Raw genomic sequence first — 12,883 nt, forward strand, 5'->3', positions numbered from 1 at the left:
GACGTGTTTCACGTGCGTCCGATGAAACCGTCTATATGGGACCCATATATATTGCCCATGTTAAGCCCATGGCCACATGAAACCCATGTTGCCCATATGGGACCCACGTGGGGCCCACATATCAATGTTAATTAAATTTAAAAAATAATGCATTTTTATTTAAAATGTTTTATACTGATCAAATCATATCTGTTATATTATTTGCTCTTTGTATAAAAGTGACAATCAACCAAAAGTTATTATTTTAAGATTGTAAATGTATAAAGATGTATTTCAAGCATATTTTTTTTTGCCCACATAGGTGCCATGTGGGCCCCACATTATTATCCCACATGGGCAAACCTATATGGGGCCCACATAGGGAACCCACATGGGACCCACATAGTCAACCCACATGGTACCCATATATATTGCCCATGTTAAGCCCATGGCCATATGGGACCTACGTGGGGCTCACATATCAATGTTAATTGAATGTGAAAATTAATGCATTTTTATTTAAAATATTTTATACTGATCAAGTCATATCTGTTATATTATTTGCTCTTTGTATAAAAGTGACAATCAACCAAAAGTTATTATTTTAAGATTGTAAATGTATAAAGATGTATTTCAAGCATAAAAATGTTTTGCCCACATAGGTGCCATGTGGGCCCCACATTATTATCCCACATGGGCAAACCTATATGGGGCACACATAGGGAAACCCACATGGGACCCACATATATTGCCCATGTGAAGCCCATGCCCACATGTAACCCATGTTGCCCAAATGGGACCCACGTGGGGCCCACATATAAATGTTGGCTGGGTAGCATCACCAGTCGGTGCCGGCTAAAGCTAGCCTCTCTTACCGTCTGTTTACTTAAACCTGCCTTCGTTGGCGATCTAATGGCGGATTCATCCGCTGTATGTTTTTCTGACCTGTCCACACCAGATCGGGCAGCTGTGAAGAAGGTGCTGCCCGGCCTTTGCAGAGTCAGCGTGCCTCACATCACCCTGACCACAGACGCTCGCAGGCGACCGAGGCGTGCTGCAAGCGAGCACCCGCCGCGATGCAGCTTCACGGACCGCGTTCCGGTAAGCGAAGACGCCATCGCCCAGCATGAAAATGGTAATACTCCGCTTGTTATTGTAACCTGCACTTCCCGCCACATGTACAGTTTAGCTTCTTCCGTCAGCACAGAGGGGTTTACATGTGCTAAGTGTATCGAATTAGTAAGGCTGACGGAGAAGATTGCAGAACTAGAATCGCGCATCCGAACGCTAGTTGAGGACAGTAAAACCGCTAATGCTAATGATAATGTTACAAACACTGTTTCGGGTGCACCTAGTGTTAAGCGTAATACACATGGCTCGGTTCCGGCATCTGAGTCAAGGCGGCCGACTAACTGGGTGACTGTCAGGCAGCACAGTCATATCAGGTGCCCACCCAAGATCCCCCTGGTCATTTCTAACAGATTCGATATTTTAAGCAATGTACCGGCTGAGACGTCTGTTAAAAGTGCCTTGGTTATTGGGAACGCGTACTCAGGAACGCGAACATTGAGGCACCAGCCACCATAGTTGACTGTATACCGGGAGCCAGATCGTCAGACATTAGATCCAAACTTAAAGTGCTGGCTAATGCTAAGCGTAAGTTTTCTAAAATTGTTATTTACGCCGGCACGAATGACACGAGACTCCGCCAGTTGGAGGTCACCAAAGATACTATTAAAGAGATGTGTGAAATTGCAAATACAATGTCAGACAATGTAATATGCTCTGGTCCCCTCCCCGCCTACCGGGGTGATGAAACTTATAGTAGATTAGTGTCTCTTCACGACTGGATGTCAAAATGGTGCCCTCAGCATAACGTATGGTTTATAGACAATTGGAAGCTTTTCTGGGGGAGACCTGACTTGCTAAAGAGAGATGGCCTCCATCCGTCTCAGGAAGGAAATGCTATACTCTCTAGAAATCTGACTAATAGTCTTACTTCTAATACAGTCTGACTATCCAGGGCCCAGGTCAGGAAACAGACGGATCGGTTTAACCATCTGTCTGTTAGCTGCCGTGATATGTCAAGTTCACTTATATCCCAGCACTTAGAGTCTATCTTACCAGAATATCAACACATTTCAACTTTATCTGTTCCCCGAACAAACAAATACAGAGCACCGTTTACCTCATCTTGTACAAATCTTATTAAAATAATATTAGGAAACAATACATTAACAAATGAACCCTCAAATGTTAAAATTCGGCCTTCTTAACATTAGATCGCTTATCAATAAAGAACCTATTGTTAATGAAATAATTACTGACCATGAGAGATGCACTCTGTTTAACAGAAACCTGGCTTAAAGCAGACGATTACATCAGTTTAAACAAATCTACCCCACAAGACTACTACTTTAAACACGAACCTCGAATAAAGGGGAGAGGGGGGTGTAGCTACAATATACAACAACATTTTTTAAGTAAACAATAAATCTGAACTAAAAATTTAAATCATTTGAAATAATGTTGTTAAAGGAACAGTATGTAAGAAATTTATATCAATTAATCATTAAATGGCCCTGAAATGTCACTAGACATTAAGAAATCATTTTCATTTCAAATACTTACATCACTCACAAAAGCGGTCCGGCCAGGATATTGTCATTTAAAAAGTGGAGTTGCAGCCCTCAACTGATGTTTATGTTGTCGTTTAGCATATTGGCCACCAGCTGTGTGATTGCAGTACCAGTTTTAGCCACACGTTTTGTGATTGCAATACCAGTTTTGGCCACAATCCTACATACTGTTCCTTTAAATGTGGAAATAACTGTCTATACTGTCTACAATCTATAGACCTCCGGGCCACCAGGCAGATTTCCTTAAAGAAATAGCAGATTTCCTGTCTGAGCTTGTAGTCACTGTAGATAAAGCTCTTATCGTTGGTGATTTTAATATCCATGTGGAAAACCCAAAAGATGCATTAGGACGTGCGTTTAAGGATGTTCTAAATTCTCTTGATATTAGACAAAATGTGACAGGGCCCACACATACTCGTAAGCACACATTAGACTTAATTCTGTCACTCGGGCTCAATATTAATGACATCGAGATATCACCTCAGAGCGATGCCGTTTCAGACCATTGGCTTGTGTCATACACTGTACTTCTAGATAGGATCACTCGATCCACAACATGCTACCGACGAGCCAGAACAATAATTTCCACCACTAAAGATAGCTTTATTAGCACTCTTCCAGACCTGTCCCACATGAAACACGTAGCAGATAACCGTGACGATTGTAAGATAATTTCCTTAATAAGATAGCACCTCCCCAAAGGACACTGCATGGGGGCAAAGTGAGTGCGCGGGAAAAGCCACTCTCCACGATTCGCAGTGGACTTCCCACTGAGACACATTTGGGTTTCAAAGACACACCTTTAGGGTGTCATACATTTGTATTCTTTTCTCTAAAAGCAAACTGTATATGAAATGCTACATGCACAAAGAATCTAAAATCTGTATCTTATTTGTTTTCTATTGGAATGTCTCATTGCAAGTGGTTACAGGTCTCACTCATATAACAACAGAATTCAATGTTATGTGAAACTTCATTCAATGTTGATAGACACCTCCCTTTCTAAGCATAAACCAATCACCCACTGTATACAGATTAAGGACAGCCCTTAGTTTTACCAACAACCAATCAGTACCAAATTCCTATATGCTTTGTTCTCTGGTTATTTAAGGAGATGTGTAGAAGATTTAGGCGGGTCTTTCTGTTCATGGAAATTCACCCCCATGATGCTGTATCTTTGATACAGCATCATGTATTTTATTTTACTTTGAGAAATCTGTAACCAGATATTCATCACTTGCCAGGTATGCATTATTCTCATTTGATTATATTTGTTTTCTCGTATTTGAATTGGAATGTGAATTGGCTTCTGAATTATGTTTTACCTACCTGGTTAATAAATTGTTAAGTTTGATTTATTCTGTGTTGCTCTGTAAATGTTGACACTGCAAGTAATATCGTTGTATCCGTAGTTACCGTAAGGACTGAAATCAGGCTAGGATCGGCCCAATCCCAGTTAGATAGTGAATAATACATCAGCTGAGGATTTGAGAGATACGACTAGCAATTGGCGTTAGTTTAAGTGTACTTAGAAGCGTGGAGGCTGTGTTTCCGTTTAGAGTAACATTTCTGATTACTCTAAATAGGGTCAGCCTCAACCTCTGTTTATTTCAATGTTATTCTATTCATTAACCTTGATTAGAAATAATAATTGTAATAATTAAGTGTCACCTCTAAGGGGACTAAAGAAAGTATGTTTAAAGTTGAGCACGCAGAAAGCGGCCGCTTAAGCGTATAGTCCAACCTCTGGCAGCGACCAACACTGATTCGCTTACGACCGTTGACCAGTATATTAATTATGAGGCCCGTACTAGGATCATGTGCGACTGTGAGAACCGAATGAACGAGTGTAATACCAGAGCTTTATCAGAATAAATAAACAAACATCTATCTAAATTCTGTAAGCTTTAAAAGTAATAATCAATCAAATTTGTAATATAATATAAACTAAATCTTTGTCTTTGGAGTCAGATTAGAGATAAATATACCTAAATTACGTAACGCCAAAACGTCATCTGCAAAGCTCCGGAAAAGACCGAACGCGCTATTAATCCTTCCCATGCGGTTTGGACTTCGCCATTGGGCCAAACGGATGGATGGGGGATAAAAATTTCACCCCCTTACAAATGCACCCCCATGATGCTGTCCTGGCACAGCATCATGTATTTTATTTTACTTTGAGGAATCTGTAACCAGATCTTCATCTCATTACCAGGTATGCAATGGTTTTTCATTTGTTTCGTATTTGAATTGGAATGTAAATTGGCTTCTGAATTATGTTTTACCTACCTGGTTAATAAATTGTTACGTTTGCATTCATTCTAATTTGCTCTGTATAATTGACTCTTCTAAGTTACTTTAAAGTATTACGATATCCTTTGTTACCACATATCTTTGATCGGGGTTAATTCATGTTAATTAAGTCCTACCTCTAACTAAGTTGTTACGCAGTCATGTTTATATGTGGGCCATCAGGGTGATGAGTCATAACCTCTAATCATTTCCTTTACTTTGATTAAGTTGTATATAGTAATATGATTTAACTATATTCGGCTAGACGGTGCTATGCCCGAACCTCTGATCATTGTAAGGCTTTGAATTAAGTTGTATATAACATATTGTGTGAGGCTATATGGATACGTTTTAATGAGAGTCCGTACACATGAAGCGGTATTGTTAAAATTGCTTTAGTCATGAACCTCTAGTTATTGCATGGTAGATTAATTATTTAACTTTCACTAAGTTGTTGGGTAATCGTATTTGTATGTGGGCTATCGGAGTGATAAGTCATAACCGCTGGTCATGATTTCTGCTATAATTAAGTTGTATATAGTAATATGATTTAACTATATTCGGCTAGATGGTGCTAAGCCCGAACCTCTGGTTATAGTGTGAATTTTGTACTAAGTTGTATACAAATGATTGCATGAGGCTATTTTGGGACATTTAGCAAGAGATTGCGGAATCTGCATAACGGCCGATGTGGACCGATACGACATGGGTAATCGAATGAATGAGTTCAATGTTAACATGAGTTAAATAGAATGATCAAACGTTTATCCAAATTCTATATTTACATCAATTTGATTCATATTACAATACGTTTCATATCTTTGGAGTCAGATATTAAGTTGCGTAATGTTAAAACCGGAAGCACCGGAAAAGACCGAATGCGCTATAAACCGGCCATGCCGTTTGGATTCCGTCGTTGGGCCAAACGGATGGATGGGGTCATATTCGGACCCCTTACAAAGTGGTGATTCCCGGGACGTGATATTCAACCAGTGGAAATCTTATCAAAATGTACAAAGTACGACTGATTCGATCCCTGGAGAATAAGAGTCTTTTCATGGAGCTAAAGGTTTGAACTTCTTCTATTTCTTCAGCTGATGTGGTAAGTCAATCTTTTCTTTGCCTTTTAAAAATGTTTGAGGGAATGTTTTAAACATCCCACATTTATTAAATAGGTTGTAAATATACCTAATGTTAGACTGGAAATCAAATCCGGTGGGGCTTTAAGAATGAAATGAAACCACATTATTAGGAAATGCTGTGTGATGTTAAATGAAGAATGAATTGCTTTGCTCTGTTAAGATCTTTTGTTTACATGCCTACGGAAAACAAAAGATCGTCTCACATTGGAGTTAAATCATCCAAAATTTGTTCTGATTCTCAAACAAGGAAAACATCTAGAATCTAAATTTAAATCACCAAATTCTACACAATTGTTTTTGTTGTGACAGCAAATGCACAACCTAGAAAAGATAGCTAACAAACTTTAACAATTAAAAAATGATGTTGGATGATTTAAACTAATGCAATTAATGTGTTTGCATGTGAAAGGAGGACTTGGACAGTTGAGATGTGATAAGCTTACAGATAGGAAGGTTTTTAAATGCTGCATTTGTATGTAGATGTGATGTTTGACAATCAAGGGTAGCTATCTGTCTGCAGATCTACCATTTGTATGGATATGTAATGTTTGACTATCAAGGGTAGCTCTCCGGGGAGTCTACTGTATTCAAGATTGTGAGTGAGCCTTCTAAAAGATCACTCTGGACTGAATGAGGATGAAATCAGGAAGTCATATTACAATTACAAACTTCACATTCAATGTATTCCTCCATTGATGAGATACAATTAAACAAAATCTAAAATTGTTGCAGGAAAATATAATGTTTTTCTAGGCCAACACAAATGGTCTTATCTCTCACTGTGAGACACCCAACTGAGATGAAAGGGCTTACCCCCCACTCAGATAACGGGCTATCCATTGTTCCCAAGAGAGAACATTGTTTTTAAGAGAGACAATTGTCTGTAACCATATTTTTCCTTCTGTAAATCAATCTAAGTGTTATTTAAGAACTTGATAAACACCAGGACTGTTAAAAGTTCTTGGCTTAGTCTTTCCCTATGAGTCTGTGAAAATTGTTTAAAGACAGTTTTGTACAGCTTTATAGAGATGTGAAAGGCCACAAAATTTTTAGTCTTGAAACTGTTGTAGGAATACATTAGCATGAACCAATGAAAATCTGTGCCTCACACCAGTCTGTCCAGGGCTGACACCTTTTCACATTCAAATATATTGATACAGGAACATCTTGCAAATTCAGACACACAAACATCAGTCTGGTAATCCTTAAGAGATCAGTAACGAATGTATTTTTAATTAATCCTGTTTTTAATATAATACAATCTACATTGTGATCAAGTTGCAATATCCATTATATTGTAATGGCCAAACAGGCCTCAGATGGTAAAATGTGGTTTATTACATGTATGTATACTATATGGAGTAACTTGCACAGGCCAAACTAACAGAATTGGTCCACCACCCAGTTTGTCAAGGAGCGGAGTACGCTGTCACGTGCTGCCATGTTTTAACACACAAAATTAATGTGACACTCATGATAGTGAACCAAATCTCCTTCACTGGAAATCTTTAACCCATTTTTTAATCCAATACAGAGGTCTATTTTAATCATTTGGTAACTAAACCTATGATAAATGCTGAACACATCAAGCAAAAGATTCCTTTTGGGTCAGAGATCTGAAGCAGTCAAAGGTGTGATGAGTTGATGAATTGCCCACAGGTCTGACTGAACTGAGCAACTTAAAATGAAGCCATTTGAGCTTATGGAAAAGTTCTCCAGCAGAAATGGAGTTTGAATGCTCACAGCAGACAGCAAGGGTTTATATGCTTTCACAGCTTAAAGTAATATGCTGTCGGACTACACTGCAATAGCAGTAGTCAAAAAACAAAACAAAAAAAAAAACAACTCTGACCAAAGGATGTAAAGCTAATTTAATCTCTGAAAATAAATTTGCAAAATAATATGACAATGGTACATCTATTCCCTAATGACTGATCACCAAAAGGAGAAATTGTACCGCATGTCTTAATGCAAATTGCATAAAGGGTTAAAAACTAACTGCTTCTCTGTTTGTCTTTTTATCAGGTTGAAAGCTGTAAATCCTGGCCAGAGATGTCTGGCCACATGAAAGACAGCGAACCCTGCAGAAAAAACATTCTAGAAAACTGAGGATGGGTGCGAAGACATTAAAAGGCCATTTTACACCTCACTACACTATACCATCATGAATAGACATGGCCTCAAAATTTGCAACACTAATTGTTAGAGATAAAATCCACCCATCTTTCAGACAAACACTGACTGTACAGCACACACATTGACTAAAACAATCTCGTAACACATCTGGTATAGACGTAAAGACTATCCAGACATAAACACTACACACCACACAACATATTCCAAACTTAACATTACATTTAAAATCAACATTCTCCTGTTACACAAACAGGGACATCTAATCCAACACAAATTCTAAGTGATATCATTCACACCCATATTAGCAAAACTACAACATTCATAAGAAACTTACATGGCAAAGTCACACTTTGATGATTACGTTTCTAATTGCAATAACAAACTTACTGTCTAAATCTCAAATCAATAATCTGACTGTTGTTGTCATAAGTGAGGACCAGTTGGCGCCCTGATCCTCAACTTATCACTAAACAACAGCACAAACAATTTTCAAGAATCAATCAAACCATTTACATCTCAACTCCTAATATCAAATGTGACTTAGCCGACATATCAGATACACACCTATATAAGTATTCACATATCTCTACACTCATACACCTACTTATACACGCAAACACATTGAAATCTGAGATTCTAAATCTTCAAATGTATGGACTATACATACACATTCACATACAGATACATATACACATAGGCACATACCTGCACACATAGAAATCTAACATGAGATTCTGAATCTTCAATTGTGCTCATGGACTCAACATGTTCTGAACATATTCTAAGTTAATCTTAGGCCTACAAGGTGCTTATATTAGAAAATTCAGAGATCCCTCAACATTCATGATAGATGTGTGCATGGTATGATTACAACATTATGTGCTTATTATTATTATTATTATTATATATGGTCTACCATGCCCATACCTAAATCTATTGTAGCAATATTTTACTATCACGTTTATTGATACACCCTATGAGATGCATTACCAAATTTTACTTTAACATGTTCCGTTATTTTTTTTACATGACCCAATATATGCATACCTGAATGTTATTTAACACTTTCTGGTTTTTATTTTCTTTTATTTTCACATGACCCAATATGCATACCTGAAGAAGGTTATTTTTACATTTTCTGGGTTTTATTTTCATACAATCTATAATATGCATACCTGAAGATCATTTTAACCATTCCTGGGTTTTATTTTCATACAATCTGTAACATGCATATCTCAAGGTTATTTTAACATTTTATTTTCTGGGTTTTATTTTTATAATATGCATACCTCAATGTTATGCATTGTTGTTTTAACCTGATCTTTTGCATCTTCTTCTTCAATATCCAGAGACCAAGTACATTTAAATTCAACTAAACTCCAAATACAACAGTGGGAAAGAACATTGGTAATTTTATAGATCAGATATATTTGACCTGGTGAGACCGTACCACTTGCACTTTCCACATCAAGGTATCATGTGCTATGTTTTTTATTTATTTTATTTATGGTTTACCCTATGAATCTCTTGATAATGTTGCTGAGTCTATCAGTATTGATCAATGTTCAATCAATGAATGGTCCTTAAGATGTGCAGGTGTTTCACACAGTGATGTATTGTTAATGACATGATCCCCACCTGACGATGTCTGAAATCAGAGGAGATCACCGTTCAGAGGTGACAACTTTCTTCAAAGGGACAGAACGTCTAAAAACAGGTGGTTTTTTCGCAAAAGAATGGGACATTCATTGAACAAAGCACACAGGCCTTGGTTGACACACTGAACTTGAACACTACGAACACTACAGAGATTGGACACCACCAAGAGCTAACATCTTACTGTATGTTGATCTCATCGGGACTGTTATGTTCTCCGATATGATCAAGCGGCGGAGCTGTAAGATAATTTCCTAAATAAGATAGCACCTCCCCAAAGGACACTGCATGGGGGCAAAGTGAGTGCGCGGGAAAAGCCACTCTCCACGATTCGCAGTGGACTTCCCACTGAGACACATTTGGGTTTCAAAGACACACCTTTAGGGTGTCATACATTTGTATTCTTTTCTCTAAAAGCAAACTGTATATGAAATGCTACATGCACAAAGAATCTAAAATCTGTATCTTATTTGTTTTCTATTGGAATGTCTCATTGCAAGTGGTTACAGGTCTCACTCATATAACAACAGAATTCAATGTTATGTGAAACTTCATTCAATGTTGATAGACACCTCCCTTTCTAAGCATAAACCAATCACCCACTGTATACAGATTAAGGACAGCCCTTAGTTTTACCAACAACCAATCAGTACCAAATTCCTATATGCTTTGTTCTCTGGTTATTTAAGGAGATGTGTAGAAGATTTAGGCGGGTCTTTCTGTTCATGGAAATTCACCCCCATGATGCTGTATCTTTGATACAGCATCATGTATTTTATTTTACTTTGAGAAATCTGTAACCAGATATTCATCACTTGCCAGGTATGCATTATTCTCATTTGATTATATTTGTTTTCTCGTATTTGAATTGGAATGTGAATTGGCTTCTGAATTATGTTTTACCTACCTGGTTAATAAATTGTTAAGTTTGATTTATTTTGTGTTGCTCTGTAAATGTTGACACTGCAAGTAATATCGTTGTATCCGTTGTTACCGTAAGGACTGAAATCAGGCTAGGATCGGCCCAATCCCAGTTAGATAGTGAATAATACATCAGCTGAGGATTTGAGAGATACGACTAGCAATTGGCGTTAGTTTAAGTGTACTTAGAAGCGTGGAGGCTGTGTTTCCGTTTAGAGTAACATTTCTGATTACTCTAAATAGGGTCAGCCTCAACCTCTGTTTATTTCAATGTTATTCTATTCATTAACCTTGATTAGAAATAATAATTGTAATAATTAAGTGTCACCTCTAAGGGGACTAAAGAAAGTATGTTTAAAGTTGAGCACGCAGAAAGCGGCCGCTTAAGCGTATAGTCCAACCTCTGGCAGCGACCAACACTGATTCGCTTACGACCGTTGACCAGTATATTAATTATGAGGCCCGTACTAGGATCATGTGCGACTGTGAGAACCGAATGAACGAGTGTAATACCAGAGCTTTATCAGAATAAATAAACAAACATCCATCTAAATTCTGTAAGCTTTAAAAGTAATAATCAATCAAATTTGTAATATAATATAAACTAAATCTTTGTCTTTGGAGTCAGATTAGAGATAAATATACCTAAATTACGTAACGCCAAAACGTCATCTGCAAAGCTCCGGAAAAGACCGAACGCGCTATCAATCCTTCCCATGCGGTTTGGACTTCGCCATTGGGCCAAACGGATGGATGGGGGATATAAATTTCACCCCCTTACACGATCTAGACACTGTAATAGAAAACCTGAACAATGTCTGCTCTAACACATTGGATGCGGTTGTGCCCATTCAAAAAAATTTAATCAAAGAAAAACCGCCAGCTCCATGGTATGACCATCACACTGCAGCACTTAAAAAGGTAGCTAGAAAAATGGAAAGAAATTATAGAAGCACAAAGTTAGAGGTATGGCGTGCTGCATGGAAAGAGAGTGTTCAACACTATAGACAGGCTATAAAAATCGCCAGATCTACGTATCTCAGAAATCTTATTAAAGAAAATCATAATAACCCTCGTTTCCTCTTTAGCACAGTTGCGAAACTGACTAGAAACAAAGAACAAACAGAAACCAATAGTAAACTCCAACACAATAGTAACGACTTCATGAACTTCTTTACTAAGAAAATTATGATTATTAGGGAAAACATTGTAGCTACGCAAGCAGCCACCATTCTACCCAATAGTGCATTTAACACTAGATTACCATACGAACATCTTGAGTCATTTAAAGCTACTACAATAGAAGAGCTCTCTAAATTAGTAACGTCATCCAAACCATCGTCCTGTATATTAGACCCCGTTCCTACAAAATTACTCAAAGAGGTTTTCCCTGTAGTATCAAACCCAGTACTAAATATACTTAACGCATCACTAGAATTAGGCTACGTTCCAACAGCTTTCAAACTAGCAGTTATTCGATCGCTCATTGAAAAACCACACCTTGACCAGGTAAATCTTAATAACTTTAGACCAATCTCAAATCTACATTTTCTTTCTAAAATATTAGAAAAAGTAGTGGCAAGCCAGCTACGTACATTCTTAGCAAATAATAGTACATATGAAAAGTTCCAATCAGGATTCAGGCCCCACTATAGCACAGAGACAGCACTGCTTAGAGTTACAAATGTCCTCCTCTTAACATCTGATCGTGGTGAAATCTCACGCCTATATTATTAGACCTAAGTGCAGCCTTTGACACAATAGATCACACAATCTTACTCAATAGATTAGAAAACTATGTTGGCATCAGTGGTCAGGCATTAGCCTGGTTCAGATCGTTTCTAACCAATCGCTATCACTTTGTTTATGTAAGTGATGAGGAGTCATATCACTCCCTGGTTAAATACGGCGTACCGCAGGGATCAGTTTTAGGCCCTATCCTATTCTCGTTATATATGTTACCTCTAGGAGACATTATCAGGAAACATAACATAAGTTTTTACTGCTATGCGGATGACACCCAGCTTTACATCTCCCCACATCCCAGGGAAACAAACCAGTTTTCTAAACTAACAGACTGCATAAGCGATATTAGTGACTGGATGGCACATAACTTTC

At 37.8% G+C, this 12,883-nt stretch overlaps 1 pseudogene; it reads left to right on the plus strand.

Annotated features, from left to right (window-relative positions):
• Positions 1–891: 891 nt before the first annotated feature.
• LOC141281051 (uncharacterized) lies at positions 892–1,994 on the plus strand (annotated as a pseudogene).
• The last annotated feature ends 10,889 nt before the right edge of the window (positions 1,995–12,883 follow it).

This window comes from Paramisgurnus dabryanus, chromosome 19 (assembly GCF_030506205.2).
Source record: "Paramisgurnus dabryanus chromosome 19, PD_genome_1.1, whole genome shotgun sequence".
Classification (NCBI taxonomy): domain Eukaryota; kingdom Metazoa; phylum Chordata; class Actinopteri; order Cypriniformes; family Cobitidae; genus Paramisgurnus; species Paramisgurnus dabryanus.